The sequence below is a fragment of the Rhinatrema bivittatum genome, chromosome 18 (genome assembly GCF_901001135.1).
Source record: "Rhinatrema bivittatum chromosome 18, aRhiBiv1.1, whole genome shotgun sequence".
NCBI lineage: Eukaryota > Metazoa > Chordata > Amphibia > Gymnophiona > Rhinatrematidae > Rhinatrema > Rhinatrema bivittatum.
Window position 1 is genome coordinate 2,592,600 of NC_042632.1, and position 18,010 is coordinate 2,610,609.

Consider the following 18,010-nt stretch of genomic DNA (forward strand, 5'->3'; position numbering starts at 1 on the left):
GTGCGATGCGCATTCTGAGGGGCCGGGGAGCGGGCTGGCCCGCTGGCCCCTTGGCCTGACCACACTGTTGTGCTGCGCCAGCCCAGCTCGGGAGGAGAGCCCCTGGCGGGAGAGAGAGAGCCGCAGTGCAATCGCTTCTGGCGGGGGAAGGGAAGGGGGCCGCAGCAGGCAGAGGATCGCGGCTCTGAACTAACTTCGCCCGGGAATGGAGCCCCTCTGCTGAGCTTCCCGCCGGCGCCTGGATTAATGACCCCCCTCCCCCAGCCTGTCCATGGGGGTCTTCTGGAATGGGCTTCTCCAGCAACCCGGAGCCTGTCCCTCCCGACTTCAGGGACGCGTGCTGGCACAAGTCGCCGCCCCAGCCGATGCAGCCGCCGCCGCTCCCCTTCCCGACCGAGGATCGGCCACGCTGCACAAGTTCCAGCTCCCCTACCAGGTGACTCCGTGCAGGGAGAGCAGACCCAGCCAGGGGAGAGGAGGTTGGAAGCCTTGACCCTGGAACTGGAGAAGGAGCTGGAGCTGCACATGAAGAAAGAGAATTTCGGTGAGTAACATCCAGCCGGGCGCTCAAGGCAGCGGGGTCTGTAGGAAAGAACCATCCACTTACCTGGTAGAATGACATTTCAAATGACATTTCAAATGACAGGTACCAGCGCACCCTGGCGTCCCCACCGCATGACGTCAATACCTCCAGGTATTTAAAGCCTCCGCTTCACTACCACCTTTGAGTTAGCAAGAACTTTGGTTTAAGCAACTAAGCTGCATGCTTAGGCGCCGCTCTTCACTCCAAGGGCCTTCGCTCCTTAGAAGCTCAAGACACCCGCTCCTCGGGGTCTCTCGCTTCCATCACCCTTCGGGGCCTCTACTAATTGAGACAACCGCTTCTCGGAGGTCTCTCTCTCTTATTCTTTTCAGGATCTCCGAACTATCAGGTACTCGCTCCTCGAGGGCCTACCAGTCTATGTATCCTGTACCACGGACTTCGGTCCCACCATCTCTACTAGGAAGACGCCTACACTCCTGTGAGTACCTCTACAATCCGGTGCTCTACTCCACCCACTAGGCTCGGCGTTGCCCGCACCGTGGGTCCCCACCTTTCTTGAACATCTGGGTGAGATTCTACATCTGAGACTGTTGAACGTATTGGCACTTCGCAGACCTCAGTGCCTTACCTTCCTGCTTCATACCATCTATCTACAGCAGTACAATAAAGCCTTCCATTCATTCCGTGTCTGCTACCTGAGTTCAGCCTATCACTGTGGTTCCCCACGGGGCCCCTCCCCATGGGCGGAGTCATCTCCACAGTGAACAAGGGTCCACAATGCCACAAACACAACAGACCTCCTCCAGCTTGTCCATAATTTTCCTTAACTCCAGTTCAAGTGCCTCCACCACCACGGTTTTTATTGCCAAAATCATCACGATTTTAAAGCAAGTCCATCTCCAATCCAAATCGCTAGAAAACAGATGGATGGGCAGATTGACACTGTCTTTATCTTTCTCCTTCTTTCCCACATGAGTCAACATGCCTGAAGGAAATCAGAAGCACAAGGAGCCCCTCACTTTCCGATTTAAGTAGGAGCCAAAAAAACCAAGAAAACTGACAATGCGGTGCAGATCAGGAGAGACAGAGTCTGAGAGCGAGGGAAACTACATCTTTCTCTTCTCACAGCATCACATGATCTCCAAATTTGATCATGTTATGATCACTATTACCAAGCAGCCCCACCACAGTTACTTCTCTCACCAAATCCTGTGCTACACTGAGAGTTAGATCTAAAATTGTTCCCTCTCTCAACATAGATAAATTAAATAAAGGAATAAAAACCTTGATATCCGCAAATAATAGAAGGACTAGGAGGCATTCCATGAAGTTAGCAAGTAGCACATTTAAGATTAATCAGAGAAAATGTTTTCATTCAACGCACAACTAAGCTCTGGAATTTGTTGCCAGAGGATGGGGTTAGTGCAGTTAGTGTAGCTGGGTTCAAAAAAGGTTTGGATAAGTTCTTGGAGGAGAAGTACATTAACTGCTATTAATTAAGTTTACTTAGTGAATAGCCACTGCTATTAATTGCATCAGTAGCATGGGATCTTCTTAGTGTTTGGGTATTTGCAGGTTCTTGTGGCCTGGTTTGGCCTCTGTTGGAAACAGGATGCTGGGCTTGATGGACCCTTGGTCTGACCCAGCATGGCAATTTCTTATGTTATGTTCTTATATAAAAAATATTATAAACCCAGTTCCTAAAAATTATACCCAAAGGAGCTACATAAACATTAAAAAACATTGAAGACAGGGTTGACCCCTGGGAAACACTGGAACTGATATACTAAGAAAAGGATGTTTCCCCATAACATATGAACCTTTTGGGACCCTGCCAGGTACTTGTGACCTGGATTGGCCACTACTGGAAACAGGGCACTGAATTTTATTGGATCTTTGGTCTAACCCAGTATGGCAAGTCTTATGTTTTTAAGAAATTAGTGTCTGTCTCACAAATCTTCCAGTACTCAACTCAGGAATAATAAAAGCCAATTAGCAACTATTTTGGCTAATGTTTTAAAATCAAAATTTAAAAGGTTATTGGTTGATAAGATTCTGGTTGAAAGGGTCCCTCCCTTTTTTTAGGGATTATAGTAATTAACGCCTTATTGTCAAAAGAAAATGACCCTTTCTCTAACACATATTCAAAGTATTATCTACTATGATGCCTAAATCTTTTTCCTGGGTGGTAGCTCCTAATATGGAACATAGAAACATATAGAAACATAGAACCTAGCATCGTGTAACTAAAGCAAGGGTTATTTTTCCCTACATGAATCACCTTGCACTTGTCTATAACATATTCAAACATCGTTCTCAGAGGAATGATTACATGGTCTTGCAATAATTTGAAAAATCCCCTGCCAAAACCATCCAGGCCAGGAGCTTTGAACACTGCTTGTTGACTTACTAGGGACCTTCATTTTGGGGTTATACTTTTCAAATTTTTCCTTGGAATTTATCAGGGTTTATTATGTCAAGAAGAAAAACAAGAGAAAATAAGTGGAAAGATATGACTTTTTCTGGGTAGTTATCGGAGTTTATTTTGGTGGGTGGAAACCAAGACAATAAAATAACAATAAACAGATTCTCCCACTCAGCAGCATTCCTATCCCTACTCCCATCCCCTGTCTGGCATGTCCTTTCCTCATAACCTCGACAATCTCCCTCTTCCCCCCACTCTATTGCAACAACATTCATCCTTACTAGAGGTAGCTCCAGACTTCACTTAACTTCAGCAGCATACTTACGAAGGCTCCCACACTCTGCGGCACTGCACTTCTGCTTTTGTGTGGGGTCAGGGGAAGTACTTCTGGTGGGCATTGCTCACTTCAAATACTGCATTGGTGGCACCAAGCAGCAGGCTCTTTGGCAGCCTGGCGAGGGGGGAAAGCAGGACTTGAAATGTCACATCAGCAGCACTAGAGGGCCAGTACTTTTGCTGGTGGAGGGTCGGAACTTGAAACACTACAGGTGCATTGGCCCGCACTGGTTTCCAGCAGTTGCTGGAGGCCTTGAGATAGCTGCAGTTCTGCAGCTGCTCTTTAATCAACCTAAAATTAGGGTGAAAATCAGTTTAAAATGGATTATCATTTTTGAGAAAATCCAGGAATTTATGGGTAAAAATTGGTTTAAACTAAAAACAAAGGACCCTATGAATTACAAACTGGATTTCCGACTCAGATTGGCTCATTGAGTTTACTCAACTGTATCTCAGTGATTTGCAGAAAGTTCAAATTCTGCATAAATTTGACCCTAGCCACCAAATCATGTCTGTCATTACTTTTAAAAAATATCAAAGAAAACTTGATTGAGCTGGTCTTCGGAATTGACCCACAGCCCATTGTTTATCTCTTATTGCAGCAATAAGTTTATAGCTTTCTCTACATTTACAAGGGAAGCAATAAGCTTGCCTGACTTACTGCCATACTTAAATAATTTGTACCTATAATAAAACAATGACAACTTTATTCTTTGGTGGATCAGGGTGTTCAAAGCTGCCTGGGAGGAAATATAATTAGCCTTATTTACATAGTAATGACAGCAGAAAAAGACCAAATGATCCATCCATCTGCCCAGCAAGCTTCTTATAAGTAATAATTGCTGCTTCATGCAGGTTACCCCATCATTCTGTTAAGGGTAGTAACTGCCGCTCTATGCAGGTTACCCCCAAGCCTTGTGTTAATGATAGTAATATTAAAAATCAAAACCAAGCAACTGTCAAACCCACAACAAAATTAATGCTAGCAACATTTTATAGAGTGAACAGCCTTCCTGATAATTCATACAATGCTGCTCCTTGAACGTGCTTTGCTTTTGAACTTGGCCATAGAAGCAGTCCTGTGCTTTTTTCTACAATGTCTGCATTTCAATTCCCTAAACCGTAAAAGTCAGAGCCCAGCATTGGTTATCTTCTGAATCCAGTCCCCATTTTTTTCCCTGTCCCCAAGTCAATGCAGAAAGCAATGCTGCAACTGCATCAAAACCATATATGCTAACTGGTTAAGGGTAGTAAGAACATAAGAAATTGCCATGCTGGGTCAGCCCAAGGGTCCATCAAGCCCAGCATCTTGTTTCCAACAGAGGCCAAACCAAGCCACAAGAACCTGGCAGTTACCCGAACACTAAGAAGATCCCATGCCACTGATGCAATTAATAGCAGTGGCTATTCCCCAAGTAAACTTGATTAATAGCAGGTAATGGACTTCTCCAAGAACTTATCCAAACCTTTTTTGAACCCAGCTACACTAACTGCAACAACCACATCCTCTGGCCACAAATTTCAGAGCTCAATTGTGCGTTGAGTGAAAAAGAATTTTCTCCGATTAGTCTGAAATGTGCTACTTGCTAACTTCATGGAATGCCCCCTAGTCCTTCTATTATTCGAAAGTGTAAATAACCGAGTCACATCTACTTGTTCAAGACCTCTCATGATCTTAAAGACCTCTATCATATCCCACCTCAGCCACCTCTTCTCCAAGCTGAACAGCCCTAACCTCTTCAGCCTTTCCTCACAGGGGAGCTGTTCCATCCCCTTTATCATTTTGGTTGCCCTTCTCTGTACCTTCTCCATTGCAACTATATCTTTTTTGAGATGCGGCGACCAGAATTGTACACAGTATTCAAGGTGTGGTCTCACCATGGAGCGATACAGAGGCATTATGACATGTTCTGTATTATTAACCATTCCCTTCCTAATAATTCCTAACATTCTGTTTGCTTTTTTGACTGCTGCAGCACACTGAGCCGACAATTTTAAAGTTTTATCTACTATGATGCCTAAATCTTTTTCCTGGGTGGTAGCTCCTAATATGGAACCTAACATCGTGTAACTAAAGCAAGGGTTATTTTTCCCTAAATGCATCACCTTGCACTTGTCCACATTAAATTTAATCTGCCATTTGGATGCCCAATCTTCCAGCCTCACAAGTTCCTCCTGCAGTGTATCACAATCTGCTTGAGATTTAACTGCTCTGCATAATTTTGTATCATCCACAAATTTGATCATCTCAGTTATCGTACCCTTTTCCAGATTACGTATAAATACTTTAAAAAGCATCGGTCCATGTACAGATCAGAGGCAATCCACTGTTTTTTGTCCACTGTGAAAACAGACCATTTAATCCTACTTTTGGTTTTCTGTCTTTTAACCAGTTTGTAATCCACGAAAGGACATCGCCTCCTATCCCATGACTTTTTACTTTTCTTAGGAGCCTCTCATGAGGGACTTTGCCAAACGCCTTCTGAAAATCCAAATACATGTTTATTAACCCCTTCAAAAAAGTGAAGCAGATTTTTTGGGTAAATCCATGTTGACTGTGTTCCAAACCATGTCTGTCTTATATGCTCTACAACAGTGGTCCCCAAACCTGTCCTGGAGGGCCACCAGCCAGTCGGATTTTTGGGATATCCACAATGAATATGCATGAGAGAAAATTTGCATGTTATGGAGGCAGTGCATGCAAATTTTCTCTCATGCATATTCATTGAGGATATCCCAAAAACCCGACTGGCTGGTGGCCCTCCAGGACAGGTTTGGGGACCAATGCTCTACAATTTTGATCTTGAGAATAGTTTCCACTATTTTTCCCGGCACTGAAGTCAGGCTCACTGGTCTATAGTGACCCGGATCGCCCCTGGAGCCCTTTTTAATCCCCATGTGTCAAAATCATGTAAGTTAATTGGTTAAGAGTACTAATCCCCATGCCTTCGGTTAGAGGTAGCAGCTGCTGCTCCATGCTGGTTACCCCCCGTGATCATCCAGGAGAGGTAAGAAAGGAGGTACCTATTCAGGAGACAGCTGATTCCCACAGAAAACCATGGGAAGCTATAGGCAGGGCACAAAAATAAATGAGTCCCAAGAAGCCCCTAAAACCTCTCAAGACTTGTAGGATAAACATGTTCTTGTTAAACAGGTTGTGCAGCTCAGCTTTCTGGCTCCCTGTCAGGAATAAGGCGGTCTGATCAACCGTCTACATGCGAGGGACAGGATCAGTCCGAGAGGGCAGTAACAACTGTTGACACATAACATGGGGGGTTAGTGATCAATCATTTCTCTCTCGCACGCACATTTGTTTACGGCACGGTATAAAAGAGCAGGACTTTCCAGTGTCCAGCGGGAGTAGGAGATATTGCCTCTATAGACGTATAGAGTGCTGGACACTGAAAACCCCCCTCTTGCCTTTGCTGACCTGACGACTCCTCGATACAAGGCTGATGACACGAAGGGTGCTGGATGGCATATGCAATCATGTGGTATGTAAATAACTTTCTGTAAATAACGTATATTACCATGATGTCACATTAATAAATGATGTCATAGATATTGTGTCAGAGTACCTTACTCTCTCATTCCCAACAAGACTACATTTCCCAAGGGGCCTAGCCTCTGGGAGGACACTTGGGAGCAAAAACAGGAAGTAACCAGGCAGGAGGAGGCGTGGCCACAGCCTCCGGGATGTAGCCTAGGTAATTTTGATTGGGGTGGGATGGAGGCTCAGAAGGAGGAAGAAGATTATGAAGAACAACCAGAGCCAATGGAGGTTGAGTTACCAACTGAAAGAGAGGATACCTCAGCATAAACAGGAATGAAGGTGAGACTTCAGGTTCAAGCCCCTTGAAAGCCAAAACGCTTATGGAATTTTGCGAATAAATAATAACTGGATTCTGCGGGAGTTGTGGGGAGATTGAACCCAGAAGAGCCTTTTAAGCTAGCTCTGTGGAAAGAAAAAAAAACCCTACGTTTGTTTGCTATTTTGAACATTGATTGAAAACTGAGCCATTCCATAGCAGTGCCCTGAGCCTTTGTAGGCATTGCCATTTCTCTGGGTCAAGCCAGCCAGAAGACAAAAAAGAAAAAAAAATCTGTTTTGTTTTGTCCTTTGAATCTGACCAAAAGGTAACAACTCTATAACCATGCTCTGGAACACCTGCCACTGCACTAAGACAGGCCCACTGTGTTTTGCTTTCTTTGTTCCAAAGCTAGGCAATAAAGAAAGACTAAGAACATAAGAACATAAGAAAATGCCATACTGGGTCAGACCAAGGGTCCATCAAGCCCAGCATCCTGTTTCCAACAGTGGCCAATCCAGGCCATAAGAACCTGGCACGTAACCAAAAACTAAGTCCATTCCATGTTACCACTGCTAATGGCAGTGGCTATTCTCTAAGTGAACTTAATAGCAGGTAATGGACTTCTCCTCCAAGAACTTATCCAATCCTTTTTTAAACACAGCTACACTAACTGCACTAACCACATCCTCTGGCAACAAATTCCAGAGTTTAATTGTACGTTGAGTAAAAAAGAACTTTCTCCGATTAGTTTTAAATGTGCCCCATGCTAACTTCATGGAGTGCCCCCTAGTCTTTCTACTATCCTAAAGAGTAAATAACCGATTCACATCTACCCGTTCTAGACCTCTCATGATTTTAAACACCTCTATCATATCCCCCCTCAGCCGTCTCTTCTCCAAGCTGAAAAGTCCTAACCTCTTTAGTCTTTCCTCATAGGGGAGCTGTTCCATTCCCCTTATCATTTTGGTAGCCTTTCTCTGTACCTTCTCCATCGCAATTATATCTTTTTTGAGATGTGGCGACCAGTATTCAAGGTGCGGTCTCACCATGGAGCGATACAGAGGCATTATGACATTTTCCATTTTATTCACCATTCCCTTTCTAATAATTTCCAACATTCTGTTTGCTTTTTTGACTGCCGCAGCACACTGCACCGACGATTTCAGTGTGTTATCCACTATGACACCTAGATCTCTTTCTTGGGTTGTAGCACCTAATATGGAACCCAACATTGTGTAATTATAGCATGGGTTATTTTTCCCTATATGCATCACCATGCACTTATACACATTAAATTTCATCTGCCATTTGGATGCCCAATTTTCCAGTCTCACAAGGTCTTCCTGCAATTTATCACAATCTGCTTGTGATTTAACTACTCTGAACAATTTTGTGTCATCTGCAAATTTGATTATCTCACTCGTCATATTTCTTTCCAGATCATTTATAAATATACAAGCCGTTAAGCCCGTTAAAACTGGCTACATTAACATTTTTTTTTGGATCATTTCCTTCCCCCTCATTCTCCCTCCCACCTCCCCCACTCTCTCCCCTCAGTCACTCCTCTCTCTCTCCCCTCCCCCCTCCTCCCTCCCTCAGTCACTCCTATCTCCCCCTCCCCCAGTCAGTCCCCTCAGTCACTCCTCCCTCCCCCTCCCCCCAGTCACTCCTCCCTCCCCCCCCTCTCAGTCAGTCACTCCTCTCTCCCCCCCCTCCTCACTCCTCCCTCCCCCCCCCTCAGTCAGTCACTCCTCTCTCCCCCCTCCCCTGAGTCACTCCTCCCTCCCTCCTGTCACTCCTCTCTCCCCCTCCCCCCAGTCACTCCTCCCTCCCCCCTCCCCTCAGTCAGTCACTCCTCTCTCCCCCCTCCCCTGAGTCAGTCCTCCCTCCCCCCCTGAGTCACTCCTCTCTCCACCCCTCCCCCCAGTCACTCCTCTCTCCCCCCTCCCTCCTCCCCTCAGTCGATCTCCCCCGAAGACCCGGAGCGGCGGGCCGAAGAACCGGAGCGGCGGCAGCGGCCCGAAGAACCGGAGCGGCGGCGGCGGCCCGAAGACCCGGAGCGGCGGCGGCGGCCCGAAGACCCGAAGCGGCAGGAGCGGCGGCCCGAAGACCCGGAGCGGCGGCGGCATGCGCGCGAGGGAGGGACAGACGGACGGAAGGAAGTCTGTCCCTCCCTCGCGCGCATGCCGCCGCCGCTCCGGGTCTTCGGGCCGCCGCTCCTGCCGCTCCGGGTCTTCGGGGCGGTGCCGCCGCCGCTCCTGCACGGGTCTTCGGGCCGCCGCCGCCGCTCCGGGTCTTCGGGCCGCCACCGCCGCTCCGGGTCTTCGGGCCGGTGCCGCCGCTCCTGTCGCTCCGGGTCTTCGGGCCGGTGCCGCCGCCGCTCCGGGTCTTCGGGCCGCCGCTCCTACAGCGCCATTTTTATTTTTAAGAGGCACACTGTGACCAACGTGCTCGCATGCGCGGTAGAGCTGCTCTCTACTGCGCATTTGCGGCACGTCGGTCAACCTTCGTTTATTAGGTTGATTGAAAAGTAAGGGTCCCAATACAGATCCCTGAGGCACTCCACTGTCCACTCCCTTCCACTGAGAAAATTGTCCATTTAATCCTACTCTCTGTTTCCTGTCTTTTAGCCAGTTTGCAATCCACGAAAGGACATCGCCAACTATCCCATGACTTTTTACTTTTCCTAGAAGCCTCTCATGAGGAACTTTGTCAAACGCCTTCTGAAAATCCCAGTATACTACATCTACCAGTTCACCTTTGTCCACATGTTTATTAACTCCTTCAAAAAAGTGAAGCAGATTTGTGAGGCAAGACTTGCCCTGGGTAAAGCCATGCTGACTTTGTTCCATTAAACCATGTCTTTCTATATGTTCTGTGATTTTAATGTTTAGAACACTTTCCACTATTTTTCCTGGCACTGAAGTCAGGCTAACCGGTCTGTAGTTTCCCGGATCTCCCCTGGAGCCCTTTTTAAATATTGGGGTTACATTAGCTATCCTCCAGTCTTCAGGTACAATGAATGATTTTAATGATAGGTTACAAATTTTTACTAATAGGTCTGGAATTTCATTTTTGAGTTCCTTCAGAACTCTGGGGTGTATACCATCCGGTCCAGGTGATTTACTACTCTTCAGTTTGTCAATCAGGCCTACCACATCTTCTAGGTTCACCGTGATTTGATTCAGTCCATCTGAATCATTACCCATGAAAACCTTCTCTATTATGGGTACCTCCCCATCATCCTCTTCAGTAAACACAGAAGCAAAGAAATCATTTAATCTTTCCGCGATGGCCTTATCTTCTCTATGTGCCCCTTTAACCCCTTGATCATCTAACGGTCCAACTGACTCCCTCACAGGCTTTCTGCTTCGGATATATTTTAAAAGGTTTTTACTTGAGTTTTTGCCTCTACAGCCAACTTCTTTTCAAATTTTCTCTTAGCCCGTCTTATCAATGTCTTACATTTAACTGTTTTATTCTTGCACCGGGCCGGAAAAGGACTAGTTTTCAAAGATTTTCTAAGTCTGTGAGAAGCTTGACAATCTACCTTAAGCCATCCCAGCCCGAAGAGGAGCAAGGTTGGGGGCTTTCTTGAGGAAAGGTTTGGGTTTTCCTCTCTCTCTCACCCTCCCTGGGAAGTCCATCTCAAGAGGTTTTATTTTCTTTTATAGACACCTAACTAGTCTTGCCATTACAGTCATCAGTGTGTCTGGAGAACGAGGAGCCACTGCCAACAGCCCAGCATAACTGTGCACCTTCTCCTCTTCTCCAGGAGGAGGCAGCACTGCCCATCTAGACTATACCTGGCCTTGGGGTAAGCTGGAGACTTCAGCAAGAGTGTGTAGAACTAAGGTCTGCACTCATTCTACCTCTTATTTCCTGAATATAGAGTAGTCCAGAGGTCAGGTTTGGGGACTGCTAGGGGGCACCACACTGTGATCATCACACCCCTCCCATGCACCCTTTTCTTAATTTCCAACTCTAGTCTTTAGGGATTGTGAGGGAGTATACCAGAAAATCCTAGCCAGGTCTTCCTTAAGGATCAGTCCCACAAGGGATTCTGGGCCCATGGAGGATCCCTTCAGCCTAACATATGGGCCGATACAGTAAAATCGCGGGAGAGCGAGCGAGCGCCCGCTCTCCCGGCGCATGCACAGGCCACTCTCCTGTGCGCGCGATACAGAATCTTAATTTATTTAAATTAGGCCCGGCGGTAAAAAGAGGTGGCTGTCAGCAGGTTTGACAGCCGACGCTCAATTTTGACGGCGTCGGTTCTCGAGCCCGCTGACAGCCACGGGCTCGGAAACTGGACGCTGGCAAAATTGAGAGTCCGGTTTTCGCAGGCCCATTTTAAATTTTTTTTAAATTTTTTACTTTTTTAAACTTTCGGGACCTCCGACTTAATATTGCCATGATATTAAGTTGGAGGGTGCACAGAAAAGCAGTTTTTACTGCTTTTCTGTGCACTTTCCCGGTGCCTGGAGAAATTAGCGCCGACCTTTGGGTAGGCGCTAATTTCTGAAAGTAAAATGTGCAGCTTGGCTGCACATTTTGCTTTCTGAATCGTGCAGGAATACCTAATAGGGCCATCAACATGCATTTGCATGTTGCGGGCGCTATTAGGTTCGGGGGGGGGGGGGGGGGGGGAGTTGGACGCGCGTTTTGGACGTGCTATTACCCCTTATTGAATAAGGGGTAAAGCTAGCGCATCCAAAACGTGTGTCCAAATCTCGGCTAACAGTGCGCTCCGTTGGAGCGCACTGTTAGCCGATACAGTGATACAGTGATACAGTGATACAGTGATACAGTGATACAGTGTTAGCCGATACAGTGATACAAGCTGATACAGTACAGTGCGCTCCGTTGGAGCGCACTGTACTGTATCAGCCCGATAAGTTGGCAGTGCCCAGAAGGGTTAGAGAGTCCTCAGGGAGAAGTCAGGAACCAGGAATATGCTATGTATAATACAGATTATTTGTGAGATACCTGAACTTCAAGGTGAGCTGCCTAATTTGTCTGTTTTGTTTTGCACTATGCTTTATTTTCACTGTAAACAAACTGCATTTAAGGAAGAGCCAGAGTCTGCCTCTTTTTTCCTCTGGCTGGTTACAAACTGCTACCATTCGAGTTACCACAGGGATCCACAGTGTTTATCCCATGCCTTTTTGAATTTGTTTTACTGATTTTGTCTTCACCACCTCCTCTGCAAAGCCATTCCAGACATCCACCACTCTCTCCTTAAAGAAATATTTACTGAGGTTGGTTTCATATCATGACCCCTGGGTTCTACTGTTTGCTTTCCTCCAGAAAAGATTTAAGGAACATGCATTATTAAAATCATTCAGGTATCTGAAGGTCTGTATCATATCTCCCCTACACCTCCTCTCTTCCAAGGTCTTCATATCCTTCAGCCTCTCCTCATAAGTCTTCCGGTACAGACCCCACACTATATTGGTCACCCTTTTCTGGACTGCTTCCCTCCTGTCTCTATCCTTTTCCAATTACGATCTCCAGAACTGAAAACAGTACTCTAGGTGAGGCCTCATCAAAGGCATTCTTTTTTCTTACTGGTTATTCCTCTCTCTATACAGCCCAGCATTAACGAAAATCAACATGTTTCTCCAGACCTGTTTCTTGAGTCTAAAAAGCCTTTATCTAGATCTTTCCTTCTTCTGATCATAAATGCAATAATCTCACCCTTCATGACCACTTTTTCAGTTTCCCAAAACAAGGTAGGTTCATTGATGCATAATTTAGTTTCCTGATATTCCTTCCATTTATGCACTAAGAACTTCTGGAATTTCAAGTCCGCATACATATATGCAGGGAATCTCCAGTGCCCTAACCCTGACCCAAGAATTATTACAATGAAAATCAAGCCAAATAGATACATGATCAGAGATCTCAAGAGGTCCTATATGGGCAGCTGTCACTCTGGAGAAGAAATACATGGATAGCAGTAGATTTTCTATTCTCGACTTTGTGCTATGAGCTCTGGACACGAGTGTAGTAGTCATGCTCATTTGGATGCAGAACCCTTCAAGCATCAAGAAAATCCAAATGACCACATAATAAGGGGATGCCTTTGTATCTCACGATTTTCTCACTAACTGGGGGGTGAGATCTATAGAAAGAGGGATCATGAACTAGGTTCATATCCTCACCCAAGAATATAGGACATGCACTGTTTTAATCAATAAGAACTTGTTATTTTTCAAAAATATAGCATGATGCTCAACACAAGAGCCCCCCCAAATCCCAGAACTCCTACAAGTGTTTCTCCGATAATAAACCCTACAGTGAAAATAAGCCCTAGCTTGATTTACAGGATTTTTGGAGTAGGGCTTAAAATATAATCCCTACTCCAAAAATAAGCCCTAGTTATAGGTGTAAAATAAAAAAAAACCCCGAACCCACCCCAACCCTCCAAATTTAATTTATTGCAAAACCCCCCAGACTTACCGAAAGTCCCAGGGGGAAGGGGGGGGGGCGAAACCCGGACGGGCAGACAGGGGGGTTGTAAAAAACAAACCCCAACCCTCCAAATTTTATTTATTGCAAACCTCCCCAAAACTTGCCAAAATTCACTGGTGGTCCAGCGGGGGTCCCGGGAGCGATCTCCCGCTCTCGGGCCGTCGGCTGCCAGTAATCAAAATGGCGCCGATGGCCCTTTGCCCTTACCGTGTGACAGCCTATCGGTGCCATTGGCCGGCCTCTGTCACATGGAGAGGCCGGCCAATGGCACCGACAGCCTGTCACACGGTAAGGGCAAAGGGCCATCGACGCCATTTTGATTACAGGCTATCGGTGCCATTGGCCGGTCTCTCCATGTGACAGAGGCCAGCCAATGGCACTGATAGCCTGTCACACGGTAAGGGCAAAGGGCCATCGGCGCCATTTTGATTGCTGGCAGCCGACGGCCCAAGAGCGGGATATCGCTCCTGGGACCCCCGCTGGACCACCAGTGAATTTTGGCAAGTTTTGGAGGGGTCGGGAAAGTGGGGGGTTTGCAATAAATTAAATTTAGAGGGTTGGGGTGGTTTGGGAGTTCTTTTTTTTTAACAACCCCCCGTCTGCCTGCCCGGGTTTCGGGCCCCCCCCCCCCACCCGGGGACTTTTGGTAAGTCTTGGGGGGATTGCAATAAACTAAATTTAGAAGGTTGGGGTTGGTTTGGGTGCTTTTTTTTTGTTTTTTTACAACCCGTGTCTGCCCCCCCGGGTTTCGGGCCTCCCCCAGGGACTTTCGGTAAGTCTTGGGGGGTTGCAGTGAATTAAATTTGAAGGGTTGGGGTGGGTTCGGGGTTTTGTTTTGTTTCCTTTTTACAACTCCTGACTGCCCCCCCCCCCCCCAGGTTTCGAGAACCCACCCCTTTCGGTAAGTCTTAGGGGGGGTTGCAATGAATTAAATTTGAAGGGTTGGGGTGGGTTTGGGGTTTTTTTGTTTTTTTACAACCCCCCCCCCCCCATCTGCACCCCCCCCCCTGTTTCGGGAGGGGGGCAGACGAAATAAAATTGTCCCAAACTGCGGGAAAACGAAATTTCCTGCGATGGGCCCATAATGAAGGCCAAACCAAAAGGTTTGGCCGAAAATTGAATGTGATTGGTGAATGAAAGAGGACGTGGGCTTAGCCTGGTCCTCATTCACCAATCATGGAAAAAAAAATAAGGTATCCCTTGAAAATAAGCCCTACCCGCTTTTTCGGAGCTAAAAAAGAATATAAGACCTGTCTTATTATCGGAGAAACACGGTACCTCCCCTAGCCTGAAATAGCATACATAAGAAGTGTGCAATTAAGCCTCATCAGTCCGTCCAGCCCCGAGCGATCGGCGCCGACCCACCGGGGTCAGGGCTCCACAAACCACGCTGCTAGGCCCTCTCCTCCTCTGGCAGCCCACACCAGCGACCGGCGGTAGGTCCCGCCCACCACGCAGGAGGAGCGACCCGAGCCCTTTAAAGGGCAGACGCCCGCCCCAAGCTTCCTCAGATTTGAATTAATGACTGGAAGGGGGACATTAAGCAAATACATGGCTCTCGTGCTAAACTTTCAAAAGGGAAACTTTGATAAAATGAGAAAAATTGTTAGAAAAAAACTGAAAGGAGCAGCTACAAAGGAAAAAAGTGTGCAAGAAGCATGGTCATTGTTAAAAAATACCATCCTAGAAGCACAATTCCAGATGTATTCCACACATTAAAAAAGGTGGAAAGAAGGCAAAACGATTACCGACATGGTTAAAAGGGGAGGTGAAAGAAGCTATTTTAGCCAAAAGATCTTCATTCAAAAATTGGAAGAAGGATCCAACAGAAAAAAATAGGATAATGCATAAATGTTGGCAAGTTAAATATAAGACATTGATAAGACAGGCTAAGAGAGAATTTGAAAAGAAGTTGACCGTAGAGGCAAAAACTCAAAGTAAAAACGTTTTTAAATATATCCGAAGCAGAAAGCCTGGGAGGGAGTCAGTTGGACCGTTAGATGATCGAGGGGTTAAAGGGGCACTTAGAGAAGATAAGGCTATCGTGGAAAGATTAAATTATTTCTTTACTTTGGTGTTTATTTATTTATTTAGATTTATATTCCACTTTTCAAACTGGATTACATTCAGGTACTGTAGGTATTTCCCTATCCCCAGAGGGCTTATAATTTAAGTTTGTACCTGAGGCAATGGAGAGTAAAGTGACTTGCCCAAGGTCACAAGGAGCAACAGTAGGACTCAAACCCTCATCTCCTGGTTTGTAGCCCACTGATCTAACCACTAGGCTACTCTTCCACTCCCATTACTGAAGAGGAGGTACTCCTCCACTCCCTTTACTGAAGAGGATGTTGGGGAGGTACCCTTACTGGAGAAGGTTTTCATGGGTAATGATTCAGATGGACTGAACCAAATCAAGGTGAACCTAGAAGATGTGGTAGACTTGATTGACAAACTGAAGAGTAGTAAATCACCTGGACCGGATGGTATACCCCCCCAGAGTTCTGAAGGAACTAAAAAATGAAATTTCAGACCTATTAGTAAAAATTTGTAACCTATCATTAAAATCATCCATTGTACCTGAAGACTGGAGGATAGCAAATGTAACCCCAATATTTAAAAAGGGCTCCAGGGGCAATCCGGGAATCTACAGACCGGTTAACCTGACTTCAGTGCCAGGAAAAATAGTGGAAAGTGTTCTAAACATCAAAATCACAGAACATATAGAAAGACATGGTTTAATGGAACAAAGTCAGCATGCCTTGACCCAAGGCAAGTCTTGCCTCACAAATCTGCTTCACGTTTTTGAAGGAGTTAATAAACGTGGATAAAGGTGAACCGGTAGTTCCCTGTACGTACCAGGACAGTCCAGACGGTGGGTTATGTCCCCCGTCCAGCAGATGGAGTCAGAACAGAAGACTTCTGGGGGAGGTCCTATATTACCTCACCACTCTGGTCTCTATCTTCAGTATCGTTCTGACTCCAGCAGATGCGAGCAGGGAACCCAGAGTTCCCCACTGTGGTAGCTTAGTTTTCTAGGCTTTCTCTTTTAAAGCTTGAGGGATCAAGTAAAAAAAAAAAATAATAATAATAAAAAGGCAAATTTAATTTATTAGAGGAGCTTAATTAGGAGTGCTAGTGGCCTGAAGGGTTTGAGAGTTCCCCTCCACCGGAGCTTGCTGACAGGCCTGCCTTCTGTCCTCTTTTACATCTTCTTTCCCTCTCGGGGCTATTCTGGTGCTGGGGTAAGTGTTTTATTTTCAGGCTTACCTCAGGAGACGTTTTCCCTCACATTGAAGTCGAAGCTTTCAGTTGGGGTGTACGCTGGTGGTGCCAGCCTCTTCCCCCCCCCCCCCCCCCCCCCACGGACGCTATCGAGCTGACCCGCGGCCCCGCGACGCTCAATTCCCCGGGGCCGCCAGCTACCGGGAGGGAACATTCCTCGGTGGTTCTTCGGGTTAGCAGGGGGTTGCCAGTTTCTCTGAGCACAGGCTGCAGGGCGAGGGAGTTTTGCCGCGCTCACCGCCATTTTCCCCTCCCATTCAGCGTGTCAGATGCCGCGTTCAGCGACCTGCGTTTCCTGCAGCCGGCAGGGAGGGAAGCTCTCTAGAGAGGGGAAATGCTCCGGCTGCCTTCCCGAGGGGGAAGCCAGCCTTTCAGCGGGGAACGTCGAGGGCGGTTCGGACCGCGAACCAAGGAAGCGTCAGGCCCCGTTCCCGCTGAACGCGGGAACGGCGGCCATTTTGGGATCTGATTCTGAAGGGGAAATGTCAGAGGAGGACTCCCCGTTTACTTCAGCGCCGCTCCCAAGGGCGCCTTCGGCCAAATCGGAGCCCGGATACCGGGAGGGGGAGCCCCCGGGGGTCCCTACCGGGGGGGGTTCTCCTTTTTCCCCCGAATTTATTATTTTGATGCACAAGGCATTTTTGCACTACAAGGATGTGCCGCTGGATCTCCCGGGCCCCACTCCTCCAAAGCTGATCCGTTTGTCAGCCCCGCTGGGGGGGCCTTCCTCTCAGGCCACGGCTCAACCGTCAGGGGCAATCCTGGACCCTCCAAGGGTCCTCCTCTGCCCCCTCGAGCGCCCCCTGGGAGTCTGGGGGGGTCCCTCCGGGGGATCCTTTGCGGGATGACCCCACCTTAGCAGTCCCAGTGGAAGGAGATGACCCGAGAGTCCTCCGCATTTTTCAACCTGAGGAATTAGAGGACCTTATTCCCCACATTCTGAGAGAGATGGACATCGACACCCCCCCCCCCCCCCCCCCCCCCCGGAACTGGCCGGACCGGACCCTAACGTCAGGAAGGGAGACCCTCTACTAGCGGGGCTTCGGCCCTTGGCAAAAGCCTTTCCCACCCATCCTTCCTTTCTCCAGCTTATTTCCCGTGAGTGGGATACCCCTGAGGCGACCCTCAGGGTCA

The 18,010-nt window shown here is 47.2% G+C and overlaps 1 protein-coding gene across 1 annotated transcript in view; it reads right to left on the minus strand.

The window, feature by feature from the left end:
• Positions 1-13,752, minus strand: part of RUFY1 (RUN and FYVE domain containing 1) — a 653,398-nt gene extending 639,646 nt beyond the window's left edge. The window contains exon 1 of the mRNA XM_029583262.1: positions 13,583-13,752. The gene's annotated coding sequence lies outside the window, so the exon portion shown is untranslated. The remainder of the gene's footprint in view (positions 1-13,582) is intronic.
• Positions 13,753-18,010: the final 4,258 nt, after the last annotated feature.